This window comes from Triturus cristatus, chromosome 1_2 (genome assembly GCF_964204655.1).
Source record: "Triturus cristatus chromosome 1_2, aTriCri1.1, whole genome shotgun sequence".
In the NCBI taxonomy this organism is placed as follows: Eukaryota; Metazoa; Chordata; class Amphibia; order Caudata; family Salamandridae; genus Triturus; species Triturus cristatus.
The window spans coordinates 156,210,645-156,233,687 of record NC_140580.1 but is presented as its reverse complement, the minus strand read 5'-3'; positions in this window follow the sequence as shown (position 1 = coordinate 156,233,687).

Below are 23,043 nucleotides of genomic sequence, written 5' to 3'. Positions count from 1 at the left end.
CTTCTACTACTTGTCTTACATATCAGATAGTGTTTGGTTGTTAGCTGTTGTGATGAAGGACAGAAGAGTGTCTCGCTCCAGTTACATCCAAAGTACATGGTTAATTGCTCTCTGACATTATCTTGGTGATAGATAGTCCCGCCCCAGTAGGCAATTCTCTGTGCTGGGAAAAAGCTGCAGGTACAATACCACCTAAACAAATAACTAGGGAGAGGGCCAAAGATCGTGCACCTGTGAGCAATAACCTGTACAGCCAAAACTTAATCTAGAAAGATTTTCTCCCATGAAAATTCATATACCGGTTAAAGAGCAAAAATTAACATTATGAACCTTATGAACCCGTTGAGCCTCTGGTATCAATCAACACCCTATGCATTATAACAAATACAATGTATCTAATGCATTTAAAAAATAGCAATAAAAGAGTGCACCAGGGTAAAGATAAAAATATTGTCAATGCTTTAAATTCTACTTAAAACTTGAAGAGAATCAGCTCATTTATATTAACTACCAGGGGAGGGGCAAAACTCAATAAAAATCACTAATAATTTACCCCAACCATACAGACATCTTTTCATCTGAGGTCAATCCCAGTGCAACAAAGGTATCAAATTCTATAATGTACCTGGATTCTAGTCGGTGTAATGCCAACACTTTGTTGTCACATCTTATGTTGCCTGTGCAGGGCAAACATTTTCAAGAGACTATTGTCCTGCCCATGTGAATTAAAACAATGCCTGGCCACAGGATATTGTGTATAATGTTTTTAATAGCCAGCATATGTTCTAAGATTCTTCTTTTAACTGGATGGATTGTACTTCCTATATGACATTTGTCACAAATGGTACACCAAACAGTAAATACAATAATCTGAATTGAAAGTAAAATTTTCTAGTAATGTTAAAATCTCTGTTGTAACATTCCTATTAGTTTTACATGCTTTACAATTCAAGCATTTTTTGAAACCTGGTCCTCTTAACTCACAGTGCATGTTCACTGGGTGTAAGATCTGACTGGGTCTTAAAAAGTCTCTCAGGAACTTCTGAAAAGTAATTTTTGGGTGTTTTCTCACTATGTTTTAAACAATGCTTACCTTACTGCTGTAATGTGTGGTGAATCTCACTGTTCAGTGCCATTTGGGTGGTTGCATTTTGCCGATGTCAGCACATTTGTCCTATCTGCAATATCTACTTTATGGTCTGCACTCATGATACTCTTAGGGGTCGATTCCAGTGTAGTTCAGAAAGCATTGCTAGTGAATCGGTCCTGGAATGCTTTCCGGATGACTGGGATTGGGGGAGTCCAACGGAGCAATTTGGATGTATCCTTATGCTTCCGGATACGATTCGGCTGGACTCTCATTGACTTCAATGGGAGCCTGTGTTATAAACGAGAATACAGGCTCCCATTGAAGAAAGGGATGGCTGGGTAAAACTTTGCATCCTGTGACAGGCACGAAATGGTGCCTGCCTCACTGTGCTTGGTTGGAAAAGGGAGGGGGGGTCCCTTGGGTGTCCCCATGGGCCCAATTCGGAAGGCCCTGGGAATGTCTGTCCGAATCGGTTATCATACTCGCTCTAAAAACCCACAGTAGTTGATAGAGCTGTACGATTCGTCCCTGAAAGACGCGACCTGTCCGAATGCCTTTCGTAACCGATTCAAACAGCCCTACCGTTTTTCAGGCATCGTAATCGGTTGTTGGGAACTGTGTACGATTTGGTGGGCAACAAGCATTCCGGATCAGATTTGGCAAACCCGAACCTGATTTGGTGCCCTCCTGAACGACATCGGAATTGACCCCTTAGTATTGTAAACACTGTCTTTGAATCTTGTTATAATTTTACTTTTCTCTTTTCAAAAGCCTCTCTTGTACTACTATTGTACAATTAACATTAAACATGATACAAATTCAGTAGACGTGACTTCTATACCTTGTCAAAAAACAATCTGTGACATTGAGGATACACAGTTGTTGTTATCACTGGATGATGAAGAGTCAACTTCATCCTCCATCACACACATTCTCTCTGACTTAGGTATTTTGGCAGATTTTAGTACAGATAGTGGTTTGTGACCTAAATCTACTTTTTTGCCAGCTTCACTGAATGACAATGCTATAGATATTTTTCATCAACTAGTGACCAAGGAACAATTTAAATGGGAAGACAGGACCGAACAACATACTGAGATCAGCAGTGGCAATCTATGAGAGGGGGAAAAACCTGCACTTGCCAAAGTGCCCGCACTTCCAGAAATAACTATGAAGGGAGCAGGAAAAGGAGGCAATTTGGTGCTAATAAAACAGGATTACATCCATGAAATAGACAATTATCTGATATTAAAGCATATCTAAAATTGAGTTCTAATCCTTTACATCAGATTACATTAACAATAAAAAGGAAACTCAAGATCTGGCGTGACCGATGTATTACCAGTGATTTAGAATTCAAATACATGTTTGTACCTTATCCTGGGGCACCTTGTATCTATGCTTTTCCAAAATACGTAAACCTGGTAACTTTCTGCCAGTGAGACCAATTATATCTGGAATCGGACCTCTGACCGAGCATAGCTCGGAATTTATTGAAGTCTTCCTACAACCGTTAGTGAGTATTCTTCCATTGTAAGTACGTGATGCAAATGATCTATTAGGTGATTTTAGTTGGTCTGATGAATTTTGTTTTATGACTTTGGACATTTGTTCACCTTACACCTCTATCCTCAAAGAAGCAGGCACTAAGGCTTCCTAATATATTTTATCATCTCGAGCTGCTACATTGTGGGAACATACATTGATGCTGATAGAAATGATTTCATTGGTTTGGGACAAGAATGTATTTTTACACATTGGTATATGGCATCGTCAGTGCCAGGGCGTAGCCGTGGGGCCGAACATTTCTCCTTCTTTTGCAAACCTTTTTGGTTGGCTAGAGAAAGTTTACATTTGGAGAAACTGCCCCTGTGAAATGATGAATCATGTGGCCCTATTAGGTGAATTTTGCTCCTTTTGTAACAACAATCAATGTAAGATTGTATTCACACATCAACACAGCCAGACAGAGATAAAGTTTTTAGACCTGAAATTGTATATCAAGAATTGAAAAAGTCTGTCTTCCCTATATAGAAAAGCCACAGCATATAATTTAATTCTGCATGCTCATTCATCACATCCTAGATCACAGGTCTTTCCTATTCCTTCTGGAGAGATGACTAGGATAGGATAAGGTGCAATTGCAGTGAATAAGAGGTTTTTCGATCTGAGATAGACAATGCTGAAAAGAGATTTCTAGCAAGGGAATATCCACCAGGTGTCATTTCTGCTGCCAAAAAACGGATATTAAAACTGATCGCAAAAAGCTACTCATGGATAAGAAGAGACCAACAATCTATAAAAATAGGGTTTCTGTGATTACACCCTATCATACTTTGAGTCACATTTTTTATAATATCATGCACAAACATTGGCACAAACTCCACTCTGAATAAATGTTTCTCAGACAAACTAGGGATCATTTACAAAAGAGGTTAAGCTTATGTAACATACTGTGTCCTAGTTTCTATAATCCTAAAAAGACAAACACATACTTAGATTGGTGACCTCCTCAACCAAAGGTTTTCTATAAAAGCGGACATTGCACTATATGCCAATACACTCTGGATAAGATCAAAGGTTTCCAATAGAATACGAACTTCGAACACAAGATAGACACTTTTGTTAATTGTAACACCAAATTTGTGGTCGACTGTTTCCTGTGTGTATGCAAATGCATCTATATTGGCAGTACTATACCATTCAGCCCCTAAAAGAAAGGATTCAAGAACACATTCATGCCATCAGGAATGACAATATAAACTATCCTCTAGCTCTGCATTTTAACACTTGCCATGGGTCTGCAAATTTGCCGCTAAAGAGATTCCATAGACCGGGAATTGTACTGGATCATCCCAGAGGAGGAGACAGAACACAGTTGATCTGAAAACTAGAGACAGGCTGGATAACCAAAGGCAGGAATGTGGACTATGGCTTGAATGTGGATAGGGAACTGTATGTATTTTAAAATGATCAATTGTTAGTCAGATGTCCATCTTTGATCCCTGTCTTGCTGCTCTGCAAAAACACTTTCACTCCCATTATATTAAATTGTGGGGGTAGTCACCCAAATTGGCCACCAACATTGAGACAGATTTGTAGGTTTACTGATATTTGGAAATCTGCATCTATATATGTCATAATATGTTGTTTTGTCTGTACAATATACGATCTATAAAGACATATAAAGAGTTTGTTGATACTGTTGTTGAAAAATGTCTATTGGGTTGACGTCTCACTAATATATTTCTATTTTTGGAATTGTAAATTTCTTTTTCTTTATGAATATCACACTTATTCAGGTGCTAATGTTATCCCCTTTTTTACACTCTTTTTACTTTTCCTAATGGACTATTTGATATTAAATATTTTCTTCACCTTATGGCACCTTTTCAGGACTAATACGTCCTTCCTTTATCTCGTGCTTCTTCTTTACTTTTTGTTTTGACTTTATCATGCATGTTTATTTTACTCACACGATATGAGAGGAGTTGGGTTTCATACCTATAGCCTTTTGGATGCTCCCCTTGAGTGTACACACACTGGTCTTTATGCCATTGATTTGAGAAGAGTTCACACAACAAATATGGCACATATCCTTGTCTAAGAATGAAATAATGAGCTGTCGCCACAGTCTGTTAACTCATTTGACTTATAGGAGCTTGCTACACGATACAGAAGGGGGTTGGTTTTCGCTAGACCTTCGTACTGGATTGCTCCGGTTGAACTTCTACACTATGTTTTATTTTCATGGCCTTGGTGAGGACTTGACATGTTATTAAATATGGCACCCATTTTCCAAGACGGATTACTGAGCCGTCATTACTTTCACCTAACCTTTCTAACTCTTACGGAGTCGTTCACATGATCTTATTATGCCCGGGTCCACATTGAGGATGGTGCCAGTCAGCATTGGCTACACTCTTTACATCCTTTAAGGATATGATTGGATTGCGTTGGTTGGTGTATTGGATGCTTTTGTCATGTTTTTCTTTATCATTTCTCATCCTCTCAGCAACTATAATACATGACAACTATCGACTTATCATAGCCTTTGACATTACAATGTCTTCACTACGATGTGGTTCCACTGACCTCAGGTAAGATGGCATTAGCCATCTGAGTCACCTTCCCCATGCAGTGTTTAGAAATTGTATCGTATGTATACTGGCAAGTGTTTATGACCAATGCCTTGCATTGCTAACAGAATGCAAATGAAACAACACACCTTGGTCTTAACACTGACTGCATGGTTCATAGTCTTTGATGCATTTTTACAGTTCTCTATCCATTTTTAGAGGATGTACAGTTTACATACGATTGAGCATTTATGATAAACTGATGAAACTAAGATCTTTTGGGTCATTTAATGACATGCCAAATGACATGCCCTTGACTTGGCTCGGACTGATTGAATTGCAACCTTTAGAGATTATCTTACAGTTTGATTTTTTTGAGTTTCGGTGTCGCTTTCATGAATACTTATTGTCGCTTTTTTCTTTCGCAGCACTAAATTAAAATAAATAAATACATTTCTTTTTTTGATATTACTCATAATACCTCTTTTATACCCGTGTGCCCTGGCCCTGGTTGTGGAAGTTGTCAGACGCTTTTAGATAGTGGCTTTGAAATGCATGGAATTTTCTGCCTCACATTTCCTGGCTCCAAGCTGGCTGAAGTAACAATGCAGGGTCAATAGGCCCTTTGTGTGGCAATGCAGGGACATTAGGCCCCTTGTGTGGAGGCAGAGCACAGGCTATTTAGGTGTAAGTGGGGCTGTGCTCGGCACCACCCCTTATCCTGCCAGCAGATGGACCACTCAGGCACATCTAATCCATCTTCTGTGTGAGCGTCTGTGATGAATTCACCAAGTCTGTCAGTTACACTCAATCATGTGACCCAAGACAGGCTACAGGAACAAAAGGGATAGGAACAGGAAAATGCAAACTTTCTAAAAGTGTAATTTTCAAAATTGTAATAAAAAAACAGACTTTACCATTAGGAGGGTTTATCATTAAAATATCATAGACACCAAACATGGCATAGCCATCAGCTCCCAATTGGGAATTACAGCTTATTATATGCAATAAAGAAGCACAATGTTTTCCTACAGTAGGGGTAGGCCTCACAATAATAAAAAATGGATTTAGGAGTTTTTCACTACCAAGACATGTAAAACTTAAAAGTACATATTTGGCCTTTTAATTATACAGTGTCCTGCACTATGGGCTACCTAGGGCCTACCTTAGGAGTGACATGGGTAATAAATGGGGTGTGTTAGGCTTGGCAAGTTTGTTTAAATGCCAAGTCGACATGGCAATTTAAAACTGCATTCAGGCTCAAATGGCAGGCCTGGGACAGGTTTTACAATGCTACTTAAGTAGGTGGCACAATAGGTGTTGCAGGCCTACTAGTAGCATTTAATTTACAGGCCCTGGGTATATGGTATACCTCTCTATGACGGACCTATAAGTAAATTAAAAATGCCAATTCAATCTAAGCCAATGTAACCATGTTTTGGGGAAATTAGCACAAGTGCACTTTAGCACAGTTGGCAATAGTAAAGTGCACAGCGTCCTAAGGCCAACAAAATACTTTCAGCCAAATGGAGGAGGAGAGGCAAAAAGTTTCAGGAGGAAGACCACCCAAAGGGTGAGAGGTGTAATACAAGATATTACCTTCTGTGTTCTTCCTGAATAGCTTGGTGCACAGTTTCTCTTGCACAACTGTTACCTTTACATGCAAGTATTCAATTTCATGTCTACATATCGCTTTTTTCTTTCGCAGCACTAAATTAAAATAAATAAATACATTTCTTTTTTTGATATTACTCATAATACCTCTTTTATACCCGTGTGCCCTGGCTCTGGTTGTGGAAGTTGGGAGACGCTTTTAGATAGTGGCTTTGAAATGCATGGAATTTTCTGCCTCACATTTCCTGGCTCCAAGCTGGCTGAAGTAACAATGCAGGGTCAATAGGCCCTTTGTGTGGCAATGCAGGGACATTAGGCCCCTTGTGTGGAGGCAGAGCACAGGCTATTCAGGTGTAAGTGGGGCTGTGCTCGGCACCACCCCTTATCCTGCCAGCAGATGGACCACTCAGGCACATCTAATCCATCTTCTGTGTGAGCGTCTGTGATGAATTCACCAAGTCTGTCAGTTACACCCAATTTTGTGACCCAAGACAGGGTACAGGAACAAAAGGGATAAGAACAGGAAAATGCCAACTTTCTAAAAGTGTAATTTTCAAAATTGTAATAAAAAAACAGACTTTACCATTAGGAGGGTTTATCATTAAAATATCATAGACACCAAACATGGCATAGCTATCAGCTCCCAATTGGGAATTACAGCTTATTATATGCAATAAAGAAGCACAATGTTTTCCTACAGTAGGGGTAGGCCTCACAATAATAAAAAATGGATTTAGGAGTTTTTCACTACCAAGACATGTAAAACTTAAAAGTACATATTTGGCCTTTTAATTGCACAGTGTCCTGCACTATGGGCTACCTAGGGCCTACCTTAGGAGTGACATGGGTAATAAATGGGGTGTGTTAGGCTTGGCAAGTTTGTTTAAATGCCAAGTCGACATGGCAATTTAAAACTGCATTCAGGCTCAAATGGCAGGCCTGGGACAGGTTTTACAATGCTACTTAAGTAGGTGGCACAATAGGTGTTGCAGGCCTACTAGTAGCATTTAATTTACAGGCCCTGGGTATATGGTATACCTCTCTATGAGGGACCTATACGTAAATTAAATATGCCAATTCAATCTAAGCCAATGTAACCATGTTTTGGGGAAATTAGCACAAGTGCACTTTAGCACAGTTGGCAATAGTAAAGTGCACAGCGTCCTAAGGCCAACAAAATAGTTTCAGCAAAATGGAGGAGGAGAGGCAAAAAGTTTGAGGAGGAAGACCACCCAAAGGGTGAGAGGTGTAATACAAGATATTACCTTCTGTGTTCTTCCTGAATAGGTTGGTGCACAGTTTCTCTTGCACAACTGTTACCTTTACATGCAAGTATTCAATTTCATGTCTACATATCATGGATGTAAATTTTATGCTCACATTATTATTTAGGTATTTTTCAAATGCCTTTGCCAACTTCCCAGATCCCTTCAAAATTACAAAGAGGACATCAATATACCTCATCCAGAGCACTAAGGGGTCAATATATACTTACCATCTGCTCCTCCCACCAGTGCATGAATAAATTTGCATAACTGGGGGCAAAGCGGGTGCCCACCAAATTTCCCCTGGTTTACTTGTAATACTTGTTGTAAAAAATCAAAAATTGTTGTTGCAACAGAAACCAATCATATCCAATAGCATTTCTGTATGTAACAACAATGAAAGTGCTCTTGACCCCAAATGATGTCTACAAGCATCAGTTCCTTGGTTATGATCAATACCCATGTAGTGATTATAAACATCTAATGTCATAAGTGTTTAATCAGATTCCAAATGTACATGACTGAGGATGTCTCTGGTAACTTGTATATAAAAAGAAAGTAGGGAAGTAACAAATGCTCTTAAGAAGTATTCTGCATATCTAGAAGTATTTTCTAAAAGGCTACCAAATTGATGACACTGTAGGCCTCCTAGGAGGAGTCACTGAATCTCTGTGGATTTGGGGTATTAAATATAATTGTGGTACCCTAGGCTGACAACATTTCAGAACTTGAAATTGATACCATTCCATAAAACCTTGCTTTCTCCACTGGGACAACTTGTCCCAGAATATTATGCTAGTCTCAATTATTATTTTATTTAACCACTAGTTCATAACAACTGGAATCCCCTAGTGGCCTATATTCTTCTTGTAAATATTTTGGCTTGTCCCACACCACTATGTTGCCACCCTTGTGCGCTATAATTTTTCACATCTCTCATACAGTTGGATCATCATCTCCAGAAATCGTAAACCGCCACAGTGGAACATGCACCGCACTTGAGCTAGACACTGTGAGTTGCTATGCTGTAAATGTCATAGCAAAAAACTTTAAACAAAATTAATGAGGGCGAAAACCACTCATGGTGGAATAACAAGCAAATTATTAAGGGTCAGTGAAGACATCCCCAAAGCTTAACTGTTAACATACATTCAAAAACTCTTCCACTCATTGCAAAAGTGTCAGAAGACACAGAAATTGTACTAGACAAGACACACAGAGTATACCAATCAAAAAGGAGGAAAGACGATATCTCCATGACAGGAAAAAAAAGAAAAGAAGTTGAGATCACAAATGTCCCAAAATACCTTCTTTCACACCCACACTAGGCAGAATCAATTCCAGTATCAATCAATCAATCAATCAAACATTTGTAAAGCGCACTACATACCCGCAAGGGTCTCAAGGCGCTGGGGGAGGGCTGCTACTGATCGAACAGCCAGGTCTTGAGTGTTCTCCTGAAGGTCTGCAGGTATGCAGGTCTGTCGTAGGCTCAGTGGGAGGGTGTTCCATGTTTTGGCGGCGAGGTGGGAGAAGGATCTCCCGCCGGTGGTAGTTCTTCGGATGCGCGGAACAGTGGCTAGTGAGAGGTCGGCGGAGCGTAGCTGGCGGTTGGGGATGTAGAAGGAGAGACGACTGTTGAGGTAGGCAGAGCCGGTCTTGTGGAGTGCCTTGTGTATGTGGATGAGGAGCTTGAAGGGTATCCTCTTGTTGACGGGGAGCCAGTGCAGGTTTCTCAGGTGGGGGGGGTGATGTGGCTGTGGTGTGGTACGTCGAGGATCAGTAGTGCCGAGGCGTTTTGGATGCGTTGCAGTCGTTTGATGAGCTTGGTCGGGGCTCCCGCGTAGAGGGCGTTTCTGTAGTCGAGTCTGCTGCTGACGAGGGCCTGGGTGACTGTCTTTCTTGTATCTGTTGGGATCCATTTGTAGATCTTGCGGAGCATGCAGAGGGTGTTGAAGCAGGAGGAGGGGACAGCGTTGACTTGCTTGGTCATTGAGAGCGTTGAGTCTAGGATGATTCCCAGGTTGCGTGCGTGGTCTGTGGGTGTCGGGGCTGTCTCCAGTGCTGTCGGCAACCAGGAGTAGGGTTGGAGCCGAGGATGAGGACCTCTGTCTTGTCCGAGTTCAGCTTCAAGCGGCTGGCCCTCATCCAGTCTGTGACGGCCTTCATTCCTTCGCGGAGGTTGGCTTTGGCAGTGATGGGGTCCTTGGTGAGGGAGAGGATCAGTTGAGTGTCGTCGGCGTAGGAGATTATGTTGAGGTCGTGCTGTCGGGCGACGTGTGCAAGTGGCGTCATGTAGATGTTGAACAGTGTCGGGCTGAGGGAGGAGCCCCGGGGTATGCCGCAGATGATCTCGGAGGCTTCGGATCGGAATGGGGGGAGGCAGACACTCTGGGTTCTGCCTGAGAGCCTTGTCTCAGATCCCTGCGGCATGGAGGCGTGTGCGTAGTGTGCGGTGGCAGATGGTGTCAAAGGCGGCAGAGAGGTCTATGAGGAGTGCTGCGGTCTCACCGTTGTCCAGCAGGGTCCTGATGTCGTCGGTGGCGGCGATGAGGGCGGTCTCGTATAATAAAAAGGATATCCCCACATACCGGTTTCTAAGCCCTATTCATATATTCACACATCAATTAAAAACTTACAAACTCTCTAGTCTCATAACACTAAACCCAAATATATGCAAAAATGTCTGATATTTAATGTATTAATTCAATGTACATATACAAAACAGTAAATTAAAAAAATCATTCTATTACGCGTAATCTCCTATATCCCTTCATATCAGTGTATTTATACAGTGTCATAGGAAAAACACATTTCTTGAAAACAAAAGCAGTTTTCTTTAGAATTAAGTTTTTACTTTTTATACACAGTGTGCAAATAAGCAAAATGAAATATATATATTTGTATATTCAAATATCACATGAATTTAAGAATGCTACGTAGCATGTAGTTGTCTAGGCAATGTACCCCAAAGTAAAAAACAGAAACAAAAAAGTTTATAATGTCAAAAAGACAAAGAACAAGACGGTATTTCTGAAGAGGGTTCATTGGACTCAGATCATATCCATGGATGGTCTCCTTGGTTATCAACATTCACTTTCAATGTTCAAATGGGGATTAGCAACATAAGGTATGTTAGAAGTGCTCCTGTGCACAAGAGTGCACAGGGACACTCATTCCCTGACCAATTATTAAAAACCGTGGCCCTTATGGGAATAAAACTGGAAGCGGCAACCTACTGTGTATATCTCCACAAATTTAGGGGCTGATTTACAAGCCCCTTGCATGACTTTTGCGCTGCAGTTGCGTCACTTTTTTGATGCAACAGCGGCGCAAACAATGCGGCATATTTACAACGTGACGCATCTAGGGAGATTTGTCATGTTGTAAAGCCCTGCGTCACATTATACCTGCGTCAGGTATAATGTATGCAGGGTGGGCGTTCCCACGAAGGAAGGCCTCGTAAAAGTGACTCAGTGAAATCTACAAGATTTCACTGTGCCACTTTTAGGACGCCACTGCGTCAAAATCTTATGCCTGCTTCAAGCAGGAGTAAGTAGTGGCGCAGTGTAGTGGGAATAGGCCTCAACACGCATTGCTGGAGTTGCGTCATGCTTGCGACACGACTTCAGCAATGATTGAGTTTTCCGCCAACAGATGCGTCAGAATTTCTGACGCATATGTCAATCCTTGCGCCATAGTGCGCCGTATTGTAAATACGGCACATCTATGGTGGCGCAAGGGCTTCTAAGGGTGGCGCAGGGAAAGTGACGCATTTGTACAGATGCGTCACTTTCTTGTAAATATGCCCCTTAGTGGTTAGACATAGGTGTGTACTCTTGTTCACATTTCCCTCATATTCCAGTTGATTGTCCCCTCCCCCACTGTTTGCCCCCTCCCACAAACAGGTACAAGGAAATATCAAAAATTGGAAAATAGGCAGACTCAGTCAAGAGCACCAAATCACATGAAACATGTAGAACCAACCTTTGACATTTTTTACATCATCTCTGCTATACTATAAAATTATCTTTAATAATATAATGACACTTAATAGAGAGGGACTGAATTCCTTGACAATGAGGATAATACTAATGGCTGAACTCTAAAGGGATACTCATGTGATGCTTGAGGATATACACAGATTGTACTCTTCACCCTTGAAGAAAGTGGCCTGATTAGGATCACCCGGGTCATTCACAGCCACCTCTTAGCCTTCCATACCAAATGAAGAGTCGGTCAGGCAGTAGAGAATACAAACCAATATCTGTTTATTCAGGTACACTTATAATGGAGCCCAATGTGCCTAGTCACTTAGGAGTGCTGCACAAGGACTGACATCAGCAAGCATGAAGATACATTATGTGCATTTCAAAACCAATGAAGGCACGCCCACAATGGAATTTTCCAAGCAGATGCAGCTAACAATGAAGTACAGAGGTTACGTTTCAATTCTGAGGCCGGGTGCACTACTACTCAAGGTTGTTCTGCCTGTGTCCGCCACTTGACAAGTGGGAGATGGCCTCTATCTAAAGGGAAATCTATGCACTAATAAGAACACTATATCAATTGTGAAGCAAAACTTAGCCTTGGAGAAACACAACTCAACAGAGGCCTTTTCTCAGAAATAGCAAAGAATACGTTTCGATTATAACTCAAAATGGTGCCCACATAGAAAATGGCTTCGCGAATGCTAACTTACATACAACAATGCGCAAACATGAATTTTTCTATTCTAACACCCTCACACTCCTCTACCACTCACTAGGACCCACAAAAGCCAAAAGGGGGCCATTTTATTCAAGAAAAGATTGATATTCAAAGCAAGCTGACTCCACTTATAGAGGCAAAGAAGGGAGGCTACTATTGTTGAAAGTGGAACTAGAAAAAAGGCCTATAACATTAGCATGAAAATATACCCCTAACCTAAAGAAATAGTTTTAAAGAACTTTCTCACCCTAGCCAATTACATCATAGGTATTCAGAAAATGGACAGGGATTTAAATATAGCACTTGACTCAAAACAAGACTTGTCTGGGACTACACATAACAGGGACCCACTGCCCCCTAACTAGTAAATGGGATTTAAGACTTGAATCCAGTGGATATGTGGAGATGCTACCATGGAACAGAGAGGGTTACACTTTTCAATGAAACATTCATCCTAGGGCATCTAGAATTGACTTCCTCTTTACCCAGAATACTACTCCCAACTTAATGCAAGCAAGCACTATAAACACAGAATTGCTCCCAGATTTCGCCCCATTCAATATATATTGTAAATGACCATAGAGAAAACCTTTACATGCAGGCAATGATGAATTAATAAAACAGCATTCAGATACCCTGTCTTGAGACATGAAATTAGGGAAGCCTTGGAGAATTATTTCAAAGAAAATGAAGATGAATTTGCATCCATATCCAAGAGGTGGGACACTGCAAAATAGATTGTGAGAAATTGCGTTGTTGGTTGAATGGGGGTGACCCCTGTTCAAGCAACAGCCACAATCTCTGTCGCAGTGAACTAGAACAGTCACTAAATTAACCTGTTTTTAATCTCTGATAGCATGACACAAAAGCAGTCCGACTTAACTTAGAGGTAATGTGTAAAGTATTTGTCTAGCACAAAAACAGCAATCAATAAAGAAAAAGCACAAAACAAGAAAAATCCCACACCAATTTAGAAAAATAGAGTACATTTTATGAAATTATCTGATAAGAAAATGACAAACATCCTAGTAGTAGCACCAGCTGCAGACATCTAGTCAGACATCTAGTTGCGCGAGAGTATGGGTCAGGCAAAAATTATGGCAGTCTGGGTTGGAGAAAAAGTTAAATTCAAGAAGTGGATTGGCCCTGGTCAGTGCTTACCTTAGGACTTGAAGAAATTTAGAAGAAAAATGTTCTGAGAAGGTAAAATTCAGCTGGCAAGACTGTAGGCAGTGTCTGAGGAGGGAGTCTCGTCGCCAGAGACCGCTGGATGAATTCACGGGGAAGATTTCTTAGTTGAGACTTAGTCCGTTTTTTAGAAGTTGAAAATCTCCAGTGGGATGAGGTTGGAGGCTGTAACTGATGAGAGGTCCACATGGCCGGATACCCCTTGGATGAAGGACCTCTGAACAGGATTTGCTTCAGTGGTGAAGAACGTAGTGGGAGCTGCAGCAAAGTCATACTGACCGGCAATGAACTTTGGGCAGATGTGCGAGCATTAGCCAAACATTTTCTAAGTCCCAAGTTGTGTACCCTTTGAACCACCACCAAGGCTCTAGGACTTGAGGGCACCATTCAAGGGTTTAGTACTCATTCAGTCTGGGTCCAGGTGCATGGTCAAGATGACTGTAGATTTTCCTGTCCCTGAGCCTCTGATAAGGAGGCCAGCCAACTAGCCCTTGGAGTCTCTGTGGTAGTCCTGGGTTCCAGTGATGAAATAGGACTCAAGCAGCAGGGCAGGTCTCTTAGAGTTCAAGGCAGCCTGCGAACAACAAAACAATTCTCATGGAGAATACAGCAGGAAGTCCTCTGAGAGTCCTTCAACAGGTCCATAAAGTAAGCTGGAGAGTGGGACTGAGGGTCCAATTGTTATACCCGGTGCTTTCTTTGAAGGAGGAGAAGATTCTAGAGAATTCCTTTTGAAGTGCTCTAAGTTTCCTGACTCCCCTCCCCTGCCCTGGCTCCAAGCTGACTGCATGAACAATGCAGGGGTGACAAATCATTTTTTGTAATGGTGGAGCACATCCTATTTAATTGCAAGTGGGACTAGGCCCAGCTCCGCCCCTCCCTCATCCTGCCAGTTGATTGTCAATTGATTGCCAATCCAGACACACCTAATCCCTCTATTGTGTGTCTCGCTCTGAAGAATAAATAAAGTCCAACTACCAACTACACCCAGTCAGATGACGCAGTAACAGGCTACAGGCACCACATAGTTAGGCCAGGAAAAAGCCATCTTTCTAAAAGTGGCATTTTCAAAATTTTCACTTAAAATCTGACTTTACCATTAAGGAGTAGTTTTAATTTTTTTAAAAACCTCTTACATAACAAACACAAAACACTCTCCTGTTTCCAACCAGAAGTTAACACTTATTAGATGTACTAATGCACCCCGATGTTATTCTATGGGAGAGGTAGGCCTCACAGTAGTGAAAACCAAATACAGGTGGTTTACTATCAGGACATGTATATGCAGTAAGAAGAGGAGTTTAAGGGTTGGCAAGGGGATCATTTTGCCAAGACAAGATGATTTTTTAAACTGCATTCCGGCTGCAACGGCAGACCTGGGGCATGTTTTAAGGGGCTACATCAGCAGGTTGCACAATAAGTGATGCAGGCTCACTGGTAACATTTAATTTACAAGCCCTGTGTATATGGTATACCACTCTACTAGGGACTTAAAAGTACATAAAATATGTCAATCAGGTGGGCCGCCAACTTTATCATATTTAAAGGAGAGAGCACCAGCACTTTAGCACTGGTTATCAGTGCCAAAGTGTACAGAGTCTTAGAACCAACAAAAACTAATTTCAGCAAAAAGTTAAGGGTAAAGGCAAAAGGTTTGGGGGTAGCCCACCCTAAAGCTGACAGGTCTAATAAAGGGTGGATTGATTCTTCACGCTATTGACACTTTAAGGGAATCAAAACTAAACAGAAGAACAAAGAACACAAATAATTGTCTTCTGAGAGACTGCAAGGAAGAGGCTCTGAACCAAACAACTATTCAATAAAAATGGGAAAAAGACTGATAGATTATTGCCATATCCATTGAAAGCCATCCACAACCAAAATGTAATAAAAATGATTGAGATCAAAGAAGGGCCTTTAGAGAAATAGGCAGCAGAATAGGTTGAGGAATTGTCTGAATTCCAAATTATTCTTTATAGGCCAGGAGAAGCACAAAAATAGTCTGAGGTGAGTATCTCCATGATACCACTTACCTTTAAATACCACCCGATCAAGTAGATGTACTTCAAGCCATAAAAACATACCAACTAACAAGGCTCCTGGAGTGAATGGTTTTACCCCATCAGACTTGTTAGCAGAACCACTGGCATATTTATTTAACTAGTTCTTGTCTTGAAGTGTAGTGATCAAAACCATGATGGAGTATGAAACCATTTTGATTATGAAACATGGACAGACTCTAGCAAGTTTGGGCCATATAGGTCTATAGCTATACTAAACAAAGATGTAAAAATATACAGGTTTTGATGAAAATGTAATCCAACCAATCTTTACCACTCCTAGTTTTTTAGACACACAGATTAGAAAGCACCTGACTGAAGAATGGGATAAGCTTTTTAACTTAAGACACTACACTACAAGTACGCACTGCCTTGCACAGAGCCATTATGATGGAGTGCCTCCTCAGCAGTGAAGCTCTTCAATGCCTCATCATGATTAATGAACCCAGGATTTTCCTTAATGATAAATGTTTTAGGAAGGAGCGGTCTTTGAACTCTTGGCTGATCCTGGTAATCAATACCGCCAAACACCCTTTGGATACTATGCTAATTAAGACAGAAACCCTAGAGAATAACATCAAATATATGGCCCAACTGATCATTTATGAAAAAAATACATTTTGAGGAGATTAATAAAACCATGACTGACAACAGGAAATTCTTCACACTGAACAAGATCTCTATACTCAAGAAGGGTGTTATCAGATTTTTCTACAAGAGGATTAACCCCATATCACCATCAAATACCATCAGCATCTCTTGGCAGGCCTTCATAAAGGTCTCCAAATGGTGGTTAGCAGAGCAGTCAGGACTGCACTTCTAACACTGTGGACGAAGGCAGTAGTAGTGTGGAAGCTGAATAAGGGCTCCATACTTTGCCCTCAATTCAGAGACCACACCCCTTTAATTAACCAGGTTATGTCGTCCCCCCCGCCAGCCTATGGTGTTTTTCACTACCTTGGGGTTACTCTCTGGCCCCATTCCAAAGCCCTTTCTTTCTACCAAAAGTGACCCCTGGCTCTTTTTTAGGAAGATGACAGTCAAAAGTACGGAAGAGAAGTACTCATTCAAGTACAAGGTAGCCCTCGAATGTCCCTAAAAAACAACAGGAGCAAGACCAGAGATTAATTAGCCATGAACAGCAACAAGACAAACAATTCATCAAAAAGTAATCAAATTTTGACACCACCAGAACTCTGGGTTCTTTATAAAGGAGTTGATTTTTTTCCTATTGTTTAGGAGACAAATTCACACCAACCTTTCAGTTCTTTATTTATCTTGAATTTCATCTTTACTTAAATAGAAAGCCTGTTGCTTCTGACCTTAGCACAGGATTGCAAACAAAGTTAACTTTCAGTCCACTGACTCAGAATGTTCCCTGAAGGATTTCAGCTTGACTAAGGATAACCATAGACTCCTGTTTTTCAATTTATTTCAAAATAAAATGCAACTTGTGAAAGACCTGGAACATGACTCAAAGGTCATCATCAAACCACCAGTTAAAGGAGGTGCCATTGCTCTACTTAACTGCAAACAAGAATGTTTGCAATAACTGTCATAACATTTACAGATATCCTACTAATAGACTATAAGCTGAAATTAAGAAACTGGTAGAAAAAGCAACACACAAACAAAGGATAACATGCAAGAAGGCAGAACTCCTGCAAACTTTGAATCCTTGATCCCCCTAATTTTTACATGTCCCCAAGATTCACAAACCACAGAGACTATCGCTAAGGTGACAGTTTGTTACTGGATTCAGTTCTAATTTAGAACCACTTTCTCTATTCACAGATTGGTTCTCAAGACTGCTGATCTCTTAGATGCCATCTTTTACTTAAGACACCAAGGATAAGGATGTCCTTAATCTACTTGAGACTATTGAACTTGATGTTAAAAAAGCACTGCATTAAAGGACTCATTAGTGTGTCTCCAAACACATGCATCCCAAAGGATGTGACTTTGAGTACTGTAGAATCTCTATTAGATTCATCCACACATGTCTTCATGACCCCCATTAACTTTGTACTGAAATGTGGTTTACTAGCCATGAAAGAGAACTTCATGTAAGATAAACACAGTTTTTAAAAATTACTGGGGCTTTCTGGGCTATACCACCGGTTGTATGACGTTGCAACGCATGCCATTACATCGCATGCCGTTACAACGCAAACCTTTACCCCGAATTGCTGTCGGGGGTGCGCTGAAAGTTGGAATAGTATAATTTAATATTCCAACTCCAGTGTGTGCAACAGTAGGGAATGTGTTGGAGTTAACTCCAACACCTTCTGTCCCCCGCAAAAAGCCTTTTATGTTGTAACGAAATGCGTTGTAATGGCATGCGTTGTAACGCTTCCGTTGTAAAGGCTGTTTCTCATACCACCAGTACAAGCATGGTGAACCTCTGCATGCATGCATTTGTAGTGTCCCATATCTATTCTGACATAAACTTCTTACTCTCTTCAGATCAAACTCTGGAAATGTCACATAGACATTATCTTGATCCTATATTAAAGGGACACTGACACTATTGCAGTATTTGTCTTCTGGTTTGATTCTTGTAACACACACTTGAAGCTCACTTGTCAGTTCAGTATAGAATGGCTCCCCTTTCTGACATGTTAACCTATTCTGAAAGAGGACCTCTGGTCTCATAACTATATAGGAAGCCCACAGACTTCAACTCTCTTCTATTTTATGTCTGTGTTTGAAAGACCTAGACATATTAACTCCACTCATGCACTTGTGGTAAAAGATCAACTATGGGTTTGTAGACTTGGAACACACATTAATATTCTGTGGGTGTCGCTTTTACATACTTGATATTATTCCCTAAATCTTTGACCATGTCTTAAGTACTTCATATCTATTCATGTTACCCTAACCATCATCTCCTGGTCCAGCTCCCTCTCCACCAAGACTCCTGTCCCAGTCCCAGTACAAATTACCACTCTGGCAATGTTACCTAGCCCTATCATGCACAAGTTTGACAGATTTATTTTCCATTTTCTTTCCTATTAAATTAATGGGACTATATATTGACACTTAGTACAGTTTATACATTCTGACAGTTATGTACTCTCTATGTCTACATCACTCTTTACATTGTATTCAATACATTGTAGTAATTTTTTCGGTAACAGATTGCCCTTAATACCATGTCAAGGACCACAATACCCATGAGCAGTCTGCCTCTAGAAGATCCCCTGTCATCGCCAATACAGAGCCAGTTTGCCCTTATGGGACATACCACCCAATACATAGAATCTCCTTAGTGTGGTGCAGTATGCAGATCTGGTCGGTCACTTTTTCAAATGTATGTGCTTTGGCACTAAAGGGACGGGCTATCTCTCTGCCTTTGTTAGTTTCTCCATCTCTTACCACCATGAACTAGGCATTCCGCCATCACCTACTAAGGTTATAACTTTGAAATATTTAATGTACGCCCTCTCCTTCCCCCATCCTTACCAGTCCCATTACCAATCCATACCTTGGGATTGGGTTTCTTCATCTGCATATTTTCTAGAAACTAAGATGCCATTCATTATTAGCAAGCATGCCAATTGAATTATGGACTTGTGAGTTGCCACCGGTTTTATTTACTCATACAAACTTTTTTCCACTTATAATTTTGCTAAGAGGATTTTCTGAATCCCTCTACACCTGTTGTAAGGGATTTATGTAGGCAGAAACATGTTGACTTGCACAGTGGGTCTAATTACACCCCATTCATTTAACTCCTATATATTGTGAATAATAAAAAATATAATACATGCCCTTCAATTGGTAGTTTTGAAGAGTTCCTGTTCACTCTGCTATCATTCTATGAATTGTATGCCCACATCTATCAAGACATAGGACTTTTCGCCGGCTAAATTAACACTTCAAGTGCAATACTGTCTCTTCAGATAGTTGGGTGAGGGGGCATGAGGGCTTTCGTCCTTTAACTAGACTGGAATAGTTTCAGGCACACGGATTTCTTCTTCTGTCTCTTGAACCTTCTTGTAATAACTGTGTGTATAAATATTTATACAAAGCATGCTATAGTGTCTCACCTCTATAGGTCACCACATAATGAATCTGGCATAGCCAGTCTTTGCGAAGGATTGACAGGCCATGGATAATATCCAACTCTCTATTAATCTAACCTGGATTATTGCCAACTGGAAATCCCAAATGCTCCTTTTCTCGCTTGACACAGAGAAGGTATTTAACAGAATGGAATGGAAGTGTTCTGAAAAAGACACTTGATAACACTGATTTAGGGCCAAATATACAGTTGCGGCTGCTACATTTTAAAAATGGTGGGTCACATCAAACATTAAATAAAGATAAAGACCTTTCAAAATAAACTTACCTTTGCTGATTTTCTGCAGCACACATTCCGCTCAGCTGCAAATACTCCCGAAGTTCCTACTGCCTTGTGCTACTTCTTTGCTTGATAATAGCATCCAAGCCAATCCAATCACTGATCTCTTGATGCATACAATGCTAAACAGCATAAGAGCAGTGCCAGGATTGGCTGTAGCAGGCAAACAAAGCACTCCATCAGAGAACTACTGTGTTGTGCCTCTGTTTCTCAGCTGCCTTTCACCTGTTGATTGCAGAAGCCTGAACTGCACATGTCAGGCTGGCCACAGTGAAAGCACCGGCCAACCTGTTTAGATGACACAGCAAATATAAAAATCTAATGCTATGGGACATTATGTCTAAACATCCAGAGCAAAAAAAGTTCATAACATAAAATGCCAATCATTAAAATTTACCAGGGGAATGATGCAGGGCTGCCCCTTGTTTCCATCAGTATTTGCACTGGTAAATGAGCCTATAGTCCAAATTTGTTTTATGTGAATGCAGATGCCTTTGGAGTACAGGTTCAGACATAAACCTACAAACTCACCTCATTTGTGGATGATATGATATGTTTTTTTACTGATGCAGACACATGGAAACAACAATTATAACAATGGCCGAACTGCGCTTTGCCTTTGCAACTTGGTCAGAACAACGAATGCGTCTTAACCATGCATTTCTTTTCTGCGCATGTTGTTACAACGACATGCCTTAGGTTAAGCAGCGTTGGACTTTAAATCCAATGCTTTCCCTACTGTAGCGCAGCCTGGAGTTGGATTAGTAAATTATGCTGTTCCAAAGTCCAGCGCATTTTCAAAGGCAAGTCGTTGTAAAGACGTGTAGTAAAGGAATGCGTGGTCGAGACGCATTTGGTGTCCCGACCGTATTGTTGAGATAGTGTGGTTTGGCATGCGTGGTTGTGTCATACAACTGTAGAACCATCACGTCCGGCATGGATTCTTGAGTTCTGGAGATTTGCAAAGGTATGGGTTCATGGCCAATTATTTTAAGTCTGTGGGACTGGGTGTCCTAATAATAAAGCGAAAATATCCAACATAGTGCAATCTCGACCTTATTCTATCGTCAAATTGATCATTGTTGGTGGGAATGTGTACAGCATGTCAGAAGTGATAGAAGACATTTAATGTATTGGCAGATCAGTTTCAACAAGATGGTGCCGATGAGATCCATGATGTTCACCTTTGTGTAGGCAAGCAGATCTGAGTGTCATCAGCCTCTGACTTCTATTAAAATCCATGCCTGTCATTGCCCTGTTGTTGCATTGATTAGGAGGTTGAGGTTTTCAATGACTATGTTGTTGTTGAAGCTGATTGAAGCTGTTGTGATGAGGTGGGACATTACAGCACTGAATGCTGAATTGCTGTCAGGAGATCGATCAATCAACCTTTTGTCTTTGTAGCAAAAACATGAAATGGTCAGATAGAAGCTGGAAGGCTTTGAGAATCGGTTGCCACTAGAGATTGTAAGAAAAAGAAGAACAGAGAGTGACCACGACTCCCCCTCATGGCTGGTTAATGTGCAGGGCCCAGTAGGGTTGCAGCACCAGGACATCAAAATTGTAGGTGATTGTTCAACTAAGTGAGGTCTCTGTGATAAGATTGGCATCAAGGCTATATGTGATGCTAAGGTCAACTATATCTGCTAGTTACATGACTGAATACTTGCCATTTATTATCATGACATGCAGTGCATGCTTTGGACCAATGCTATGAAAAATAATGATTGGCATGTGAGTGAGATTGCTTGTATTGCCTGTGTGTGAGGGGAGTGTGAGTTTGCATTGGTTATTTGATTGTAGAGATGCTTCAGGAGCATGGAGGAAGGCACACGGTGCACCTACAGAGAAGTGCTGCAGCACTGCCCTGTATGCGTACTGAAATGCTGGCGCTCCTGCCCTTGGCTCTTAGTATTCATAGACAGAACCAGACAGGAGAATCTCATGTCTGTGTCCACTCTTAGCTACGGATGCCTGAATGGTGGCACACTGTGATAGGCATCCTTAAAGAGATAGGCTGAGTAACTGGAAGAAGAGTGGTACAGTGATTTGGGGGGGTGTGGGCGTTGAAGGAAGCGCAGGTCTCTGAGTAACTTGTTCCAGAGTTACATGTTGTTCTCTAGTCTGGCCCTACAGATGCCTTCAGGCTATGAAAAGGCTGATCTGCTCCTGCTTTATCTCCTTCAATTGGCGGGAAGAAGAGAAGAAGGGGTGTGAAGGTATCACTTGTGGGCAGTGCTGGCTTCTTACTAGTCACATGACCCTTTACTTCTGGGTTCACTGCTGTCCCCATAACAGACCACTCCGAACACTATTTCCTTTCCTGCACAAATGTGGCACATTTTGCATCACTCCCTGAATTCCTGCTGCAGGCCTAAGGGACTTACACCACTTTCTAAACATGTTCTCACTACAACTAATCTTGATTCTTTAATGGGCAAATGCCCAGATTGCACAACTAAAACAGTCATAAACCACTTCTGCACTCTCAAGCCATTCCCATGCCAGTCGCCCACCTCCACATTACTCCTAACACTTGGGGGCAGATTTATTATTTTTTTACATAGCCCACTGCAGCAGCCGCAAATATTGTGCTGCGCTACGTGAAAAGGAGAGAGGAGGAGAGCACCCTATTTACTAAAATAAGGCACTCTCCTCCCCTCTCACT